The sequence below is a fragment of the Hemicordylus capensis genome, chromosome 2, assembly GCF_027244095.1.
Source record: "Hemicordylus capensis ecotype Gifberg chromosome 2, rHemCap1.1.pri, whole genome shotgun sequence".
Lineage (NCBI taxonomy): Eukaryota > Metazoa > Chordata > Lepidosauria > Squamata > Cordylidae > Hemicordylus > Hemicordylus capensis.
The window spans coordinates 162793696-162812548 of record NC_069658.1 but is presented as its reverse complement, the minus strand read 5'-3'; the positions used below and the strand labels follow the sequence as shown (position 1 = coordinate 162812548).

The 18853-nt window shown below is 48.8% G+C and overlaps 1 long non-coding RNA gene across 4 annotated transcripts in view; it reads right to left on the bottom strand.

The window, feature by feature from the left end:
• LOC128344670 (uncharacterized) overlaps window positions 1-17967 on the bottom strand; it is a 33378-nt gene extending 15411 nt beyond the window's left edge. The window contains exons 1-3 of one of the 4 annotated variants that reach the window (XR_008315980.1): window positions 17753-17967; window positions 8749-8992; window positions 8225-8384 (exon numbers count right to left, since the gene is read on the bottom strand). This is a non-coding gene — a long non-coding RNA (uncharacterized LOC128344670). Of the gene's footprint in view, window positions 1-8224; window positions 8385-8748; window positions 9223-10605; window positions 10621-17752 lie in introns of those variants that run through there. The other 3 variants (XR_008315981.1, XR_008315982.1, XR_008315979.1) reach the window with 3 other exon arrangements.
• Window positions 17968-18853: the final 886 nt, after the last annotated feature.

Below are 18853 nucleotides of genomic sequence, written 5' to 3'. Positions count from 1 at the left end.
CTTGTAGGGACTTCAGGATAAATCTGGCCAACATGTGAATGCAGCACCTCCATTCCAGAGGAGGTGTGTGTTAAAGGGCTTTAAAAGCCTCATGTGAAAAACCTCCTGGAATCAAACTTGACTGAATTTGTTCAAGAATTCTGAGAAAACAAACATAGGCTCACCCTGCATGGTTGAAAGTCTCCTTTGCTAATCTGCAGCGAGGAGGCCATTTTAATAATTAGTGTTTCTGGTGTGTTCTAGGCATTAAAAGTAGCACAAATATATAGTACTCAATGTCTATCACTATATACTGTGAAGTGTGCGTGTGTGTATTCAGTGAAATGTATTTCCAGGCAGCATACTTATTTTGAAATATCAGACTTAAATCCTTGGGGGCCTGGGATGTGTGGAGGCCCTGGACTTTGAGGAGCTGGGGGCCCATTTTAAAATCTCATCTCTGGGCCCATTCCAACCTTGCTATGCCCCTGGTGGTCACTACACAAAACTTTCTGCACAACACCTGCACAGAAGAAACTTCCATATAGAAAATGTGTCTCTTGTAAATTGACCCTGAATTTTCCATCCATGACTAGGATATCTGAGAGTTAGAGTCAATAATAAAAGAACAGCACACTGCTTGTGACAGGAAGGGGCAAATTACAATGATTTCTTAGTCTGGCAGGGGCTGGTTTTGGCCCTGCCAGAACTTGGCTGTCTGCTCCTGTTGCAAATGCAAATTCCTCTGTCTCGTGTGGCAAACTAATGTATCCTCCTCCCTCCTGGTGGCAAAGTAAGCACTAGTGTGGTGAATGCACATATACCCCATCATGAGCCAACAGTCATCACAAGACAAAGGCTGGCAGGAATCATTCACTGGTTTATAGACACCCCACCACCACCACCTTCTTCTTCCCCTATTTTGCTAGTGGCTATTTGGGCAGGTGATCCTCTAGGACAAAGTCACTTTTTTGTTTTTTGTTTTTTTAAAGCATGAGATGAGACTGAAAATGAAACTTGGAATCCTCACATAACTCCTGACTGTTGTTCTAAGTCTTTTACAGAGATGGCTCATGTTTTCAGGTTTTGATCAACAACCATGTCTAGATGGTACAGTGTTCTACTCTAGATGGTACAGTGTTCCTTTTAACAGGCATTTCCAGATATTGTTGACTACAAGTCCCATCATCCCTGTTTGGACAGGAGTGCAATTTCAGTGCTTGCCCTAGGCACTATTTCCCCTAGATATGCCCCTAGTTCTCGGCCCCTGATTGTCTTGGTTGCCCTCTTCTGCACCTTTTCCAGTTCGACAATGTCCTTCTTAAAATACGGTGACCAGAACTGTGCACAGTACTCCAAATCTGGCCACACCATAGATTTGTATAAGGGCATTATAATACTAACATTTTTATTTTCCGTCCCCTTCCTTATGGTCCCTAGCACAGAATTGGCCTTTTTTCACAGCTGTCGCACACTGAGGACACTTTCAATGAGCTGTCCACCATGACCTCAAGCTCTCTCTCCTGGTCAGCCACTGACAGCTCAGACCCCATCAGTGTATATGTCAAGTTGGGGTTTTTAAAATACCAATATGCATCACTTTACACTTGCTTACATTGAACCACATTTGACATTTTGTCGCCCACTCACCCAGTTCAGAGAGATCCTTTTGGAGCTCTTCACAATCTGTTTTGCATTTCACTACACGAAATCGTTGAGTGTCATCTGAAAATTTGGCCACTTAGCTGCTTACCCCAATTTCTAAATCATTTATGAATAAGTTGAATAACACTGGTCCCAGTACAGATCTCTGGGGGACCCCACTTCACACTTCCCTCCATTGTGAAAACTGCCCATTTATTCCTGCCTTCTGTTACCAGACCACATATGAACCTGTTCTCATTCAGCAAGGCCTATTCTTCTATTTGTTTAACAATTTTGTCCTTAAGTATGCTTTCCATCAATTTACCTGGCACAGAAGTTAAGCTAAGCAGCCTGTAGTTTCAGAGCCTGATTGTAGGGAGAAATTACGTATTTTTGCTAGGACCAAAGACTCTCTTTATACCTTGAATCTCAAGACAGGATAAATAGTCAATGGGTGGGGTGTATTTGAACACAGAAGGAGTGTATTTCAGGATCTCTTTGGAACTCCTAATGCCCTCTCCTCCCTTCAATAAAGCAAGCCACAAAGGGAGGGGCTGATTTGGATGACGTTTGTAGTGTGCAGGAGGGGTATAATGCTTCCCCACAAATCCATAGCCCTAATGCTAATTGTTACCAGAATTTGTTAGCTGTTGAAGGGGAAATGCCCATAAGCTTTCCTTTCCGTGATGAATATGGAGATCTAAGCTGGTAATTGGCACAAGAGCAGAAGACTGGATCCCCATCCCTCTGCACCCTGGCCCCTATCCAAATCCATACATCCTGCAGCTACAGAGAGGTGGGCTGGTCATGTGGTAGCAAGCATGACTTGTCCCCTTAGCTAAGCAGGGTCCACCCTGGTTGCATATGAATGGGAGACTTGATGTGTGACCACTGCAAGATATTCCCCTCAGGGGATGAAGCTGCTCTGGGAAGAGCAGAAGGTTTCAAGTTCCCTCCCTGGCTTCTCCAAGATAGGGCTGAGAGAGATTCCTGCCTGCAACCTTGGAGAAGCCACTGCCAGTCTGTGTAGACCATAGTGAGAGAGATGGATCTATGGTCTGACTCAGTATATGGCAGCTTCTTCTGTTCCTACATTAAAAAAAGAAAAGAAAATGATGCTGGGAGTTCTAGTCACTATTGCACTGTTTTGCTAAAATGGAAATACAAGTGGGGAAATAATGAAGACACTGGCTAAATAAGAGACAATCGAGCACTAATCATCCACCATGATGACTAGACGAGCAACAAAATTGGCTGAACTACCAGAAGTCCACAGCAACAACTACAATGTCAAATATTTCTATATCACTTTTCAACAAGAGCAACAAGGGTTTTAAAGGAACCCTTGCTAACTTGGCAAGGAGGCACCTTTTACCGTGGTGATTCTCTTTATTTAGCAGGGGGAGAGTAACAGGCCCTATTCACCCCCCGCACAGTACTTCCAGTGACTGTTGCTGGTGTGTGTCTTATGTTTCTTTTTAGAATGTGAGCCCTTTGGGGACAGGGAGCCATCTTATTTGTTTGTTATTTCTCTTTGTAAACCACCCTGAGCCATTTTTGGAAGGGCAGTATAGAAATTGAATTATTATTATTATTATTATTATTATTACATAGAAGAAAGGAAAAAGATGGTTGCCTTTCCCCAAAGGGCTCAAAATCTTTAAAAAATCTTAACACAACAACAACATATGGCTTGTTCACAGAATAGTCTGAATCTAGGTTTAATGTGGGTTACCAGCATTAGTGTGATTGCATGAACCCATGTCAAGGTGGGAATCTCAGGTTAACACCTTGGTTCACACAATCACTTCAATGCTGGTAACCCACATTAAACCTAGCTTCAAATGACTGTGTAAACCAGGCCATAGTGGTTTACTACTATGGAGGGGTGTTATGCTGGAATTGGATAGGAAGAATTGCTCCACCCACTGCTCAATATGACCAAGTCACCTTTTGAAAAGGTGGTGCCTCTTTCCTCAGTTAGCAGGGGCAGCAACATACTAGGGATGTGCACAAACCAAGATGTGCAGAGGCCATGTGTGTGCTGCTGCTGCTGCTGCTGCTCCGCTGCACCAGGGCTACTGGGGGTAGCGCCATCGCAGTAGGAAGCAGCATGGAGAGGTGGAGGAATAGGCAGGCACCTGCTCTCTCCTCCCTTTTAAAGGGGCCAAAACGGTGCTGTGAATCTGTGCACAGATCTTGATTCATCCACATCCCTACAAGTAGGGATGGGCCCGGAACGGTCCGGACCTTGGCGTTCCGGTTCAGGTGTGGGGGGGGTAGCTTTAAGAGCGGCGGGAGGGCTTACTTACCCCTCCCGACTCTTTCCCGCTCTGGTGCCGTAATGTTACGAGTAATTGGGGCGGCAGGATACCTCCCAGGAGTCCTTTGCGCGCGTGCACATCACAGAGACGTGAAGCGCGTGCACGATGTGCGCGTGTGCACGCAAAGGACTCCTGGGAGTTTTACAGCAACAGCGGGGAAGGGGCGGCAGGGAGGTATCCTGCCGCCCCAATTACTACTAAACTTACGGCGCCAGAGCAGGAAAGAGGCGGGAGGAGTAAGTAAGCCCTCCCGCCACTCTTAAAGCTACCCCCACCCCAGTTCCAGACCGCAGTTTGGCGGTTCCGTGCACATCCCTACCTACAAGATACCTCCATTTTAAAAGATTAAACCTCAAAGGGAGGAGCAGGTGAGCAACCCCAACCCAAGAAGCTCCCTACACCTTGCCCTGGTGTGGACAGAACATAGTGGGATTAACCAGTGCAAGGACTGCTAGGTATAGGGCCCTAGTTTTGTCTCCCCGTGCCATTCCTTGCATAAGCTAACGCAAACTCGCATGAAAAAAACCTCCCAGCTAGAGAGAGCCCTAATCAGAAAAGCCCTTGTTTCCGAGGAGAAAATCGGCCTTGCTTCTCCCTCAGAAAAGCTGTGCAGGCTGACAGGAGAGCCCCCAAATAAGCTGTGGGAGATTCCTGCTTGGTTCCTAGTGTCCAGTCATGGCCTAGAGAAGTACCACATTTCTGACATGTAAATGAAGTTTCACTTCAGTCCCTTTACATTGTACCCTAACTACTGTGGATGTATGCAGATAAAGCATTGAGCTAAGGCATTCTTCTTATCCCCCCTCCCATCTCTCTATTGCTATTGTTTTACAAATGCAACTGTCCGGATTTCTAGGCAAGAACATATCTTTGGATGGGTCTAAGAGCAGTGTCCAGAGCATCCTTAGGGATGTAGCAATGTGCAGGAAGTAGTGCAGAGCCCACCATCTCCATGGGGATATCCTAATTTTCAACACAATCAAAGATGCATGGATTCTCCACATTCCATTGTGATCTGGGTAAGTGCCAGTTTCTGCATCATAGGTACTGTATTCACTAGCCCTGTACAGGTCTTATATAAGCATGGATGCTGTGCCCAGCTACAGCATTCTCCAGTAGCACACCTCATCCTCACACTGACGTGTTCTTTAGCCCACACAATCTGTGACTATAGTATTTGAATGTTGTACTCATGGATAGTGTGGGGCTGGAGTGTGGACGTGAGGGACAGAGCATATTCTAGAGCAAGGATTCTCAACGTTGGGTCTCCAGATGTTATTGGACTTCAACTCCCATAATCCCCAGGCCCAGTGGCCTTTGGCTGGGGATTATGGGAGTTGAAGTCCAATAACATCTGGGGACCCAATGTTGAGAATCTCTGCTCTAGAGGATGCTGTACTTGGTTTCAGTACATCTAGCACTGAAACCAGTACTAGTATTGAAACCAGTACATCTTGGTTTCAGCATCTACGGTTGATGTAACACCTGAACAGGACTACTGCACAGGGCTTATCTGAGCCAGGCCGTGCAATCCCTGTCTGGGACCAAAATGAGCAGGTGTGGGGAAGAGATGCTCTGGAGGCCCATGGGAGTTGCAGGGAGGGAAGGAGAATCGTGTGGAGTGTCTCTTGTTTCAATCTGCAAATCAACCCTATAGGGTAGGTAAGTCCCTCTGGCAGATGGGAAGCCTGAGGCCCTGGGGTTTTCCTGATAGAGGCAGCATCCAGTGGGGGCTGTCAGACTGCTAGTGCAGCCTCTTGGCCCTGTGCTACTCCACGTTATGAAGAGGGCCTTGGTAAAAAGGAACGGGATGTTTTCTAGCCTCTCTTAATCTTAATACAGAGAGAGAGAGAGATTGACCTCTTTTCTTGGAACAATGGGTAAGTGTCTGCTGCCTATTCTTCTCTTTATGAAGATCTTTGTCTGAAGTTTAGAATTTGTGTGCACACTTCTTTCAGTTTGGGATTGGTCAAGATTAAGATTATGGAGTATGGAGAAGGCAAAGAGGACAGTGCAATATAGGCAGTGCCATATATTTCTATGGCAGGGTAAAGTGTGCTGTCAAGTCAATTTTGACTCCAGGCGCCCACAGAGCCCTGTGGTTTTCTTTGGGTTTACCATTGCAGGGGGCAAGCAACAGGCCCCATCCAACCCAGGCACAGCATCCCTCCAGTGGCTGTTGCTGGTGTCTGCCTTAGGTTTCTTTTTCGATTGTGAGCCCTTTGGGGACAGGGAGCCATCTTTATTTTTATTTCTCTTTGTAAATCGCTTTGGGAACTGCTGTTGAAAAGCAATATATGAATATCCATCGTCGTATTTTTACATGATTATTATTATCCTCACAACCATCAGAGATGTAGTTTGGGCTGAGAGACAAGCATGTCCCACAGTCACACACAGTGGCTTTCATGGCTGAGTGGGGGATTCAAACTCACGCCTCCCTGAGTCATACTCCAGTTGTCTTGTGGTAAACAGACACCACACAATCAGCACACCAAATGTGGGGTTTTACATTTCACAATTTTGTGTTTAATTCTGCTTTTCCAAGGTCAGTTTGCAGAAAAGAGGACATAAACGTGTGTCTTGATGGGCTGCTCCTGTTCCTCAATGCTAACATTCATGCTATGATGATTCTGAACAGGCTGAGATTAATTTTAAAAATCAAAGTAACAAAAAAGGGAAATTCTTACTGAATCAGGAGTCAGTTTTACAGTGAATCTGTCAATTAAGTATGGGAGAGGAGGAGGTGTCACAGCAATAATGGGCTATAACTGCTGGGGAATTAACTGTATCTGCATTTCTAAGCAGATTAAAAGTTCAGCTCTCATTTGCCAATGAGGCTGCTGGGAGAATTATTTGGAGAATGTTTTCCAAATATTTTAATGCTCAGTAGGAATTACTCACAATTTCCTATTCCCACCCCCAGCCCCCGTGAGAATATACTGAGAAAACAAAATATTTAGGGCATATTCACCTCAAGCCTACCTTGGCACACAAATTGAGAGGCAGGCACAGGGAACCAAGGAGACACACAGGAATTCAAAAATGAAAACACAAAGCCAGGCAGTAAGTGATACTGAGTCCTTCTAGCCTGGTACATCAGTTAGGCAAGTCCTTCCTTCTCTGCTCCTGGGACACTGACTGGAGATGCTCCCCTCTGCCCCTGTCCTCCTGGGATTCGGGGGGGTGAGGGGGAACAGCCCCCCTGCCCTTACTGACCAGCCCCCCCTGCTCACGGGGTCCATTCACTGCTACTGAGCATTGCGATCTGGCCCTTGTCTTCCACACAGCTGCAGGGACCAGGCCTTCCTGCAACCCCCTCCACACACTTGACTTCTGCAGCACTTTCCACAAATCCAGTCCCAGGACCGCCTGCTAGCTGCCACCTCCTTCCAGTTTGCTGCATTTCAGTCAACTTTGTGCAATGTTTTTTAAATGTATTTTACTTAAGTGGCAGAGAGACATTAAGAGAGGCTAAAAAACCCCCCAATTTCTTCTCACCAAGGCCCTCTTCAGAACGTGGAGACTGGAGTAGCACAGGGCCAAGAGGCTGCACTAGCAGTCTGACAGCCCCCACTGGATCCCGCCTCTATCAGGAAAACCCCAGGGCCTCAGGCTTCCCATCTGCCGGAGGAGACTTGCCTACCCTATAGGGCTGATTGGCAGATTGAAACAAGAGACACTCCACACGATTCTCCTTCCCTCCCTGCAACTCCCCACGGGCCTCAGGGGCATCTCTTCCCCACACCTGCTCATTTTGCTCCCAGACTGGGATTGCACGGCCTGGCTCAGATGAGCCCCACACCACCTACCCCAGTGACAGCTGGTTTAACTTTGGGGCCTACCTCTCGTGGGCCTCAGGGGCCATCTTGGAGCACTTGCTGGGGGAAAGAGCCCCAGATGCTCTCAGCATAGAACAGAGCCATGGGGAGAAGGCAAGCCTCCTTTCCCCAATCTTTGGAGAGATTCCTTGGAAGAGACCAGGAACGCAGCATCACTGCCCAGCAGTGCTTGCCCCACAACCCAAACACAGCAGAGTTTTCCATGTTTCCCCCACAGAATTCAGAGACACAAAGAGCACCTACTTTCTATAAGACGGACCCAGCTTCTTCCCAAAGCCCTCTCTGTAACTAGGAGAGCTACTAGGACCGGCTGACCAGGAGTCTGGATGACTCATCTGGAAGTCCCTGCTTTGGATCTGGCCTCAGAAGACTTCAGGCAAACCCCAAAGCCTCAGTTATCCCATCTGTGATACGGAACCAACAAGACTCACCTACCTTACAGGACTGTAGTATAGATCAGGAGACACAGCTATCAGGATCCTCCATTGCTTGCTTTGCCTTCATTCTTTTCTGATTCCCACTCCTTCTCCTGGGCACTTTTACTTTGGCACAGGCCCAGCTCAGGGAAGGCTGCTAGGCCAAGTGGAGACCAGGCCTAAAAAGAGGAGAGGAAGACAGTTTGGACAAGGACCAGAGAACTCCTGCAGAAAGGAATAACAGGGAAAGACAAATGCCCCAGGAGATAAGCCAGCAGAGCCTGGATGCTGGACAGACAGAGACTCAGACATTAGGAAACACAGCTAAACATGCTCTTGTAGCAAGGGCCATCTAGACTCAGCAGGGCTTAAATAGGGGCCTGCAGGTCTCCACCCTGTAGCTGGTCTCTTCAGCCCTTATTGGGTGCAGCTGGTTCAGGCTCTACTTTCTCCTCCAAAGGGAACAGAGGAAAGCCAGGGCTGCCCTTGAAACTCCCCGCCACTTGATGAAACGCTTCCCAGCACAGAAGAAAAGCCCCTTACCCTCCATCATGATCTTTATCCTGCACCTGGCACGATGCTGAAGGCGCCCAGGAGAGAAAGGCCTGCTGGTGTCCTTGAAGCCCTTAACTGCATCATCTGGAGATCAACCTTTCTGCTAACCCCGGCAGAGGAAAGCAGAGGCGAGAAGGAAGCAGCTCCTCTCCCAGCTCCTCTCTCTCATTCAGTGATGGGCACGGCTCCAGGAATGGCAGAAATCAACCCCTTTTGCTCCCACCAGAAATTTCTGAGCAGTTGAGTCAGTTGAGAGGGCAGTTGGTAATGTCACAGAGAGTGATGTCACAAAGAGCAAACAGGGTTCAAAAAAAAAAATCAGTGAGTCACAGTTATAGACCACTTCTCAAAAGAACTGACCACCCACAGGTTTAAAATAGAAATAAAAATATGTGTTATTGAATTCAAAAGAGAGGCTTGACTTGTATCTAAAGAAACACACATGACATTTCCACATGACACAGATCACGCAAGATGTTTCACGTGTCTGGCCACTAATACAGCATTACTGTCTAAAGTCTGATTCAGACATTATATGGTACGAGTGTACAGATGTCTGTACACCTGTTCACTTGTTTGTGTGAATGGCTGTGCCTGTGTTTATTTTAAAAGTGAACCTGGATATAGGCCAGGATATAGGCCAGATAACAATTTGTTATGGGGCAGCTAACAAATAAAGTTTGTTTGTTTGTTTGTTATTATTATTATTAGTAGTAGTAGTAGTAGTAGTATTTCCTTCAAATCTGTTCTCTATTATGGTACAGATAGGAAGTGTGCTTCTGTACTGCACTCAGCATAACATGTGAATGACTGTCCTGTGTACAGATCTTTACCCGTGTACATTGTACACTCGTCGTATGAGTGTTGAACATAACATGTGAATGGGCCTTAAGTGTATGTGCTTAACTGACTAGATGCTTATTATTAGAGGAGACGGGGAAAGAAAGCAAGGGATGTTTGGGTTAAGTGGGGGGACATGAAAGTAAGAAGAGCTGGTGAGGACCACTCGGTGGGAAAGGAAGGTGCATAGGAAGGATCACGTCAATAGCTCAAGTCCTTTCCATGTCTCATATGGATGAAGATGGGGGGACAAAGGAGATGGGAGTCTCCTTCCTTCAGGGTAAAGGAGCAAATATTCACCCAAAGAGCTTGTGGAACACCAAGGCGGAATTGGGTTGGATGTCAGTATCCACCCTAACTTACACCCTGAAGCATCCTTGGATGAGGACACCGACATTGCCACTGAGGGGCCCTCAGATGTGGAGAACCCCTACACAATTGGGAAATATTTAAGGAACTAGATGTAAAAGTGCCCAGAAAGAAGAGTGAGAAGAGGAAGAGAATGAAGGTGAGTAGAATACTGGGTCCCTGGGGAATTGTTGAGAGGCAATGGAGAATCCTGACCCTTGTGTCTTGTTGCAACTCATACAACAGCCCTGTAGCCCTGTGAGTCTCATTGGCCCTATATCACAGATTGGATGACTCAGGCACTGGGGTATGTCTAAGCTCTCCTTATGCCTTTTGTGGAAGAGACAATATCTAAAGTAGGGACTTCCCAATGGGAAATGTGGACTCTTCGTGCCACAGTGACTCTCCCAGTGACAGGTGATGATAAGGTGTATCTTAAGTGCTATTTTTCTTTTTGAATTCTGCGAAGAAAACATGGAAAGCTTTGTTTGTTTTGATAGTGGGGCAAGCACTTCTAGGCTGTGATGCTGCATTCCTGATCTCCTTCAAGGAATCTCTCTAAGGAGGCCCATGATGGCTGGCCACACAGGAGCATTCATAGCATACCTGGAGCCCTGGAGTGGGCCAAACCTGGGAAAGACGGGTGGAAGAGCTCACCTGACTATTCTATGCTGAGTGCATTTGGCGCTCTTGTTCTCAGGAGGTGCTAAAAAATGGCTCCTCAGGCCCAGATGAGGCAGGCCCCAAAAGTTAAACCAGTTGTTAGCGGGGTAGGTGGTTTGGGGCTCATCTGGGCCAGGCTGTGCAACCCCAGTCTGGGACAAAAATGAACAGGAAGGCGTCTCTCAAGGTGGAAAAGGAGATGCTGCTGAGGTAGTTCCTTCAGGGCCGGAGTGTCTTGCTCCAGGCTCAGCCAGAGTATTCTCCGAGGTACAGATCAGGGATGCACCAGACCTTGGATTGCTCCAGGGGGGACAAGTCAGGACCTCAACTACAGCTAATAGGAAATACAGGAGCTGGGTTACAATGGCAGAGACAGGATGTTGTTTCAGCAGACTGCTGGGTTTCATAGGTAGGGCGACTTGGTTCTGCTCCTTCCATAAGGAAGCTTTGGTTCTTAAAGGGGCCTTGCCGAGTTTTTCAAGTGCTGGTTCTGATTGTGTGGGGCTCCATTATGACCAGTAGGTCCCCCGAGGACTCTTCCGAATCGGTGGACGATGGCAGAGTTGTGCCCTCAGGTTTTGGTGGGGACGCTGGTTCTCTCCATCTGGGAGGTCCTAGTGGCACAAGGTCACCTTGTGCCTTCTGCTTGGTCTCTTCCCCTGGATTTCCCAGGGCCTGGGATCATGACACCTGAGGCAGTACTCTGGCCTCAACCACACCATTGCACCCCCCAATATCTGCTTGTCAGTGCTGGCAAGAAGCTTGGCAGGTGTTGATGGAGTGAAGTCGTAGTGCTGGCTCCCAGAAGGCTGCCCCTTTGGGGCTTCCACTCTCCAGGCAGGGCGGCTGAGTCCAGGAGGGGCAGTCTGAGTTCAGAGTGATGTGAGGGCTTCATCTGCTTCTGACTGCTGTTGAGTCAGCTTGCTCCCTTGGACTGCTACAGGGCCCTGCAGCCTCACCTTGCTCTGCCTCACCAGCAGCTATGATAAGCCCAGTCGAATGGCTGCTCATCTGTCCCCACATAAGAAGGCACGTCTTAGAGAGCCAACGCTCTTCACACACATTCCTTTGGGAGATGCCGCCATGAACAGCTATAGCTGGGAGGAATGGGCCCTTCAGGCCTCTCTTCTTGGTCTCCAACCCTGAGAGGATGGTTGAGCCTCCATGGTGATTCACACAAAACAAGTAATGAATCCTGGGACCTGCTCCCCCCTCCAATATGTCTTTCCTCCCCTGATGACCTTCCCATTGCACAGAAGTGAGGAAAAATAGAATTCGACAACCCATTATTATGAGTCCACAACACAATACTGATAGGATTGTTGTTGTTTAAAAAATCAATGGATTCTATTTTGGTATCATTTTTTTCTTAACGTCATAGACACTCCAGAGGAACTTCTTCACATACTGATTGTTCCATCTTTCATCAAAGCATAAGCTCTTTGGAGAATGCCTATGCTAATACAGTACTTAGCTGAGATGCCTTACATTGCATCTTTTAGACTGCAATATTAGAAAAAGAGAATTCTCCCTTCTGCTGTTCTTTTTGTCAGGTTGGATTGAGACTCTGTATGGTTTATTTTTCATTTCTTTTCTTTTTTAAAGGCATGCTATCATAACCTCTGGAATAATAACAACTGAAATAATATTACAGAATCAGGACCTATGCAAAGTGTCCAGTGTCCTAGGAGTATCGGAAGCTGTCTTATACCGAGTCAGACCGTTGGTCCATCTAGTTCAGTAATGTCTACACGGACTGGCAGTGACTCCAAGGTTTCAGGCAGGAGTCTCTCTCAGCCCTACCTGGTGATCAGGGATATGTGAAAGGTTTCTGGTACAAAACAATTTGTACCTGAGATGGGCTGTGTCAGGCGATTTGTATACAAAACAAATTGCCCAATGTCCAAATCTGAAAGTTTTGTAGCTGAACCAAATCGCCCCTGTTTGGGTTCCAGAAGATTTGTTGCTTCAGATCTCCATTTTGCGATCTCTGGTAGTCTGTCTCCTTCAGTCTCCATTTTGGGTTTTGATGCCAGTTTGAATTTCCCGCCCTTCCAGCCTGCAGATTGGTCAGCGAAAGCATGGGCTGATCTGCAGGCAATTGCCTCCCCCTTCCTTTTAAGGCTTTGCAAGAGTAAAATTTACCCCCATTGGCCAGGGGGAGGTCAAAGAACAGCAAGGGTGGTGGAAATTTTCGGAGGGCTTTTCTCAGGGGTGTGCGTGGGAGAAGAGAGAGCTTTTGCCTAATTGTTCAGCCTTGCCTCCGGCATTGTTCAGCCTTGCCGGCAGCCTGCCTTTTCTCCTCCTGCTGCTGCTGCTGCTTCAAAAAGAGAATTGGGAGAGAAGAAGAGAATTCCATCTTCTTCTTTTTTAACCATTCATTGTTCTGCCTTGCCAGCCTGCCAACTATGCCAGCCTGGGCTGGGGTGGATTCTCTGCTTCCTTTTTTTGCTTTTTGTTTGTTTTTGTTTTGAGAGAATTGGAAGAGAGGAGAATTGGATTCCACCTCCCCCACCCACCCCGCCCATTCTTCCTGCTACTGCTGAAAGAATCACTGCTACCTGCCTGTGTGCTCTTTAGAATCAGCTTAAATAGGTGTTCTGTTTAGCTTTAGAGTTTAAATGGGGATCCCCGGTAGCTAGCTAGTACTAGTGGGTGGTTAGAGGGTAGCTGGTTCAGATTAGGGATACAAGAAATACCCTATTTTGCTCTGCTGAACGTGCTGGCTCTTTGCATGGGGCACCTGGTGAGAGGCAGCATGGAGAAGACCAGTGGCTGCTGCTCTGTTGTTGACTGCTGCACTATCAGCAGCATCCTCCCTCCTTCACTTCCACTGAAGGAGCCCCATTGGAAGTGAGAGACAGAGAGCCCTGCTGTTGCCAAAACAAGATGGGGGGCACCAGGCAGCTGCTCTGAGCTGCCTTCCATGTGGGGCATCAGCTCTTTGCTTTGAGACCCAAAGGAAGGGAAGGATGGAGAATCCTGCTGCTGCTGCTGCTTGTGCCACCCTCAGCTGGAGAATGCGGAAGAGTCAGTGATGAAGAGGCAGAGTGGAGGAGGCCAAACAGCCCCCGACTTGCTCCACGCTGCCTCCTGGCAGGCAAGTGACAGCATCGCCACACTCTGGGAAGAGCAGAGAGCGTTGCCCAGAGGGCAGAGCCAGCAAACCGATGTGTGCCCCCTCAGATGTGAAGCAGTGTCAAGATTGCGCTGAAGGAATGTGAGTCCCCGTGTCTTGCTGAAACAAGAGCACATGGCAGCAACCAAGGTGGCTCTTGGGATGAATGGAGGTGGAGGGGTCTGCTCTGAGGGGCCTGTGGTGGTGTCGCTTTAAACAGGGTAGTGAAGAGAGTCCTCTGATTTCTCAGATAAACAGAGAGAAGAACATGAAGGGTGAGGTTTGAAAAAACTTCCATTACTACTATTTATATACCACTTTTCGACACAAGTTGCCATATACCACTTTATTGATTAATTTGTTTTTTATTTTTACATTTTATATCCCGCTTTTCCTCCAAGGAGCCCAGAGCAGTGTACTACATACTTAACTTTCTGCTCACAACAACCCTGTGAAGTAGGTTAGGCTGAGAGAGAAGTGACTGGCCCAGAGTCACCCAGCTAGTCTCATGGCTGAATGGGGATTTTGCACTCGGGTCTCCCCGGTCCTAGTCCAGCACTCTAGCCACTACACCACGCTGGCTCACAAGTTTCCAAAGCAGTTTGCACAGAGTAATAATCAAGGAATAAAGATGGATCCCTGTCCCCCAAAGTCACACAATCTACAAAGAAACCTAAGACTGACACCAGCAACTGTCACTGGAGGGTTACTATGCAGGGGTGGATAGGGCCAACTGCACCCCCACCTCTGTGCAATGAAGAGAATCGCCACTTTTCAGGACTTGGAGACATCTGCTGCCAACTGGGCAAAGAGGCACCTGTTAAGAGACCTTTAGAGGCAAGAGGATCAATGGCCATTGCTGAGGCTCGTGACACATCCTCTTTTATGACACCTTCGGGGCTCAGCTGCTCTTTGTGGGAGAGTTAGGCGAGGAGGGAGGAGGCGAGGTGGAGAGGAGTTGGAGAGATAGAGAGGAGAGAGAGTGTGGGAGTCCATTTCTGTTTGTGTCTCTCTCTCTGTGTGTGTTTGAAAGTCTGTCTGTGTGTCTCTTTTCTTGTCTGTCTGTGTGTGTGTGTGTGTGTGTGTGTGTGTCTTGTCCTTGTGTCATATTTATTTATTTATCCATCCATCCATTTATTTATTTATTCAGTGATACAGTTAGTGTTGGAGTGTGTTTGTTTTGTTGTTTGGTTTGTTTGGGGTCATTTTGGGGGGATCTGGGGGGAGGGCCAGTCAGCTTTTAGTAAGAGGAGGGATAGTTAGTTAGGTAGAAAAAGTTAGACAGGGAGGGCAATGGGGGAGAAGATGAGGAAAGACTTCTTTGTGCTGGAAGTGAAGGACTTTGCGCTGGCTCATGTCTCAATGAGAGAGGGGGACACAGACTAGTGAGTCAGAGGGCAAGAGGGGTCAAGACATTGGCCATCACTTCTTTACTGCTCTGACACTATCCCTTTGATGTGTAGATTGCTCCTCTCAGGGACTGACTTCCTGCCTGGCTGGCCACTTCCTCTTCCTTTCCTCCTCCTTCCCTTCTCCCTTGCAACATGCAAGCTCCTCTCTTCCCTGCAGCAGGGAGGAAGGCGCAGAGAGTGTCCAGGGAGGCAGGCAGCTCCAGATTGCCTTTGCCTTTGCCCTTCTTCTTGCCCCTGCTCTGCTCTGCTTGGAAGCTGTTTCACTCTCTTCTTCCCAGGGTCAGCTCTGCATCTTTTGCTTTGGGCATAGCTTTCAAGTTCAGGTCTCCTCTTCTCTCTTCACAGCTTCAACCCGTCTCCAGCTTGACACATGTTGCATAAGATCTGTTTCTCCCTGAGGTGAAGGGTGTACAAGACAATCGTCTGCTGAAGGTTTGAGAGCAGAGCCTGTGTTTTCCTCTTCCTTCCTGGTGGGGGGTGGGATTCCATCCCAAGGAAAGAGCTAGAGAGATGCCACTCAGGTGGGACATATTCGGATCCATCTGTTTAGCGGGGAGTGGGAGGAGGGAGAAGGAAACTGCCAAAGAAACAGGAAGAAGAAGAAAATGCTTCTTTCTAGGTTGACTCCCATCTCCCTTTGCTTCTGCGATCTGCTTTTCAGCCTCTGTTTCTGCTGTGTGGTCTGCATCTTCTCCCTCTCAAAAGAGGAGATTATTTAGAGGGTGTAAAATAGTGCATTCAGCTCATTTAAGGACAGGACTCTCAGTGTAAAAGAGGGTGTGTGCAGTTCAGTGGGAAGTATCGTCTTCATAATTTTTCTTTTAAAAACACTTTTGTTCAGTCACATTTAAGCATATTTGCTTAAATATACTTGTTTGTTCTCTCTAGAAGCCACGTAAGAATACTCTGTGTGTGAGTGTAGGGGGATGATGCTGAATTTGCAGTGGACTCACCCAATGGTTGTTGCTTGATCTTCCCCCCCACGCAAATGGCCTCCCCACATTTAAGGCCTGCTCTTTATTTGGGGAGACTTAATTTGTGTGTGTGTAGGGGGATGGTGCTTAATTTGCAGTGGGGAGACTTCAGTGGGAGACCCCACCACTAGACTCGGCCCATTGTTGTTGCTTGACCATTTGTCCCCACCCAAATGGCCTCCCCGGATATAAGACCTGCTTTTTATTTGGGGTGGGGTGTTTTGTTTTTTTACTCCTCTGTGTGTGTGTGTGTGTGTGTGTGTGTGTGTGTGTGTGTGTGTACACTTTAGTACTATAGCACCATGTGTGTGGCAAACACAGCAAAAATATAGACCGCCCCCCACCCTTTCTTTGATGCCCCCTCCCCCGTCTAGAATTGGTGATTCAATTTACACCCCAAAGATGTCTGGGCGAGTAGGAGGAAGATCTATGAGCAGACTGCCAGGGAGAGGAAGGGGTGATGCTGGTCGCAGTTGGGGGGCAGTGCAGAGGCGTAACTAGGGGAAACGGCGCCCGGGGCAAGCACTGAAATTGCACCCACCCCACCCCCGCCGCCCCCTTAGCTAAGCAGGGTCCACCCTGGTTTGCATTTGAATGGGAGACTAGAAGTGTGAGCACTGGAAGATATTCCCCTCAGGAGATGGAGCCACTCTGGGAAGAGCATCTAGGTCCCAAGTTCCCTCCATGGCAGCATCTCCAAGATAGGGCTGCAAGAGACTCCTGCCTGCAACCTTGGGGAAGCCGCTGCCAGACTGGGTAGACAATACTGAGCTAGATAGACCAATGGTCTGACTCAGTATATGGCAGCTTCCTGTGTTCCTAAATACTACTGCAGCACACACACAAGACACCTGTCCCATCCTGACACTCAGCCAACTTCCATAATCAAGTTCCTACACACACACACACCCACACACCCAGAGGTGTAACTAAGGAAAACAGCGTAACTGGGGGGAGGGAACCAACACACACACACACACACACACAGAGGGCTTAGGAAGGAGCGCACCCCTCATCCTACAGCTAATTTAAAATGGATTAAAGGAGGAACGCAATGGGAAGCAGCGTGAAGGAAGGGGCGGGGGGGGAACCAACACACACACACACACACACACCCAGAGGTGTAACTAAGGAAAACAGCGTAACTGGGGGGAGGGAACCAACACACACACACACAGGGCTTAGGAAGGAGCGCACCCCTCATCCTACAGCTAATTTAAAATGGATTAGAGGAGGAATGCAACGGGAAGCAGCGTGGAGGAAGGGGCGGGGCGGGGAACCAACCAACACACACACGCACTCACACAGGGCTTAGGAAGGAGCGCAGCCCTCATCCAACAGTTAATTCAAAATGGAATAAAGAAGGAAGGCCACGGGGAAGCAGCGTGGAGGAAGGGGTGGGGGAAACCAACACAGCCTCTGCGCTCCCTCGGGGCTCCCAAGTGTTTGCACCTCCGCCTGAGGGAAAGGATGGAGACCCAGGAACTGCTGCCTGCCTGGTGCTGCTCAACCGATGACGGCAGGGGCTGCACTGTCCCTGCCGCGTTAAGACCATCTTCGAGCCCCAGCCAGGAGAACAACCGCCGCCCCAGCCAAGGCCACCGCACCAAATACAGATTAATTTAAGGCACACAAACCTTTTCTTGTTCGCATCCTTCTTAATGTTGTTGTCCTCCTGTGCCTGCGCCCAGCCAGCAGCAGCAACGCTCTCCCAGGCCCACCCTGCCTCGTCGCCGATGCCACGTGCAGAAGGCGAGCTGGGAGGACTCACGCATGCTCAGAAAGTTGCTTGCGTGCATGTGTGAGTGGGAGAGAGACCCTGGCCAGCGGCAAGCCACTAGAGGGCCTGATCATAAACTCCACTCCACAAGGTTAGAACGAACGAAGCAAGCGCCAAGCGCCCTTTTGGTAAGGGAGGGGAGGGCCAGGCAGGCATGTGCGACTGGGGGGGGAGGTGGTGCCGCGGGGCGGGAAGTGAGAGCGTTAGCGAGCGGAGTGATATATGATGAATGAAATGACGGTGATGCCGATTCACCGAAGCAAGCAGCAAGCAGGCAGGCACTGCAGTGCAACTTTAGGCGCCCGCGCTGCGGCGCCCAGGAGCAATGGGGGGGGGCACCGGGACCCGGGGAGGGGGAGGGGGACTGCTCAATGCGTCCCACACTGCCTGCTGCGCACACACACACAAAATTCCGAACAAAAAAAAATTTAACCGAAAGGCAGGAGCTTGACGGGGGCACTTTTTGGCGCCCCCCACGTGATCAAACAGAGTGGTGCCCAGGGCACCTGCCCCCCCTGCCCCCCCTATCGTTACGCCCCTGGGGCAGTGACAGGTGCCTTCTCCCCAAGTCAACCCTGCTCCTGCTTTTGCCGGCTCTATGCAGGCACATCTACTCGGATGAAGCAGAAGCACAGCCAATAGTTTTGGCTGAGCGGGAGTTGGCGGGAGGTCCTACCCTGTCAGGGAAGATGCTCTTCCGGTGGCAACTGTGGAGGAGGTGCAGACTGTTTGGCTGCTAGCCCAGCCAGATGGGTCTCACCATCCTCCCAATCCCCCTTAGCAGTTCAAGCCCCCAGTCAGAGGGTGAGGAGGAAGTCATCATTCTTCTCATTCCTGGACCTGCTCAGCTCCAGACCAAGAGTGGTGATGGAGGTGTCCCTGAAGGAAGCAGCAGCCCCACCACCACTGAAAAGGGCTGTGAGCAGGGCTGGTGAGCATGGTGACCGGTGAGCATCAT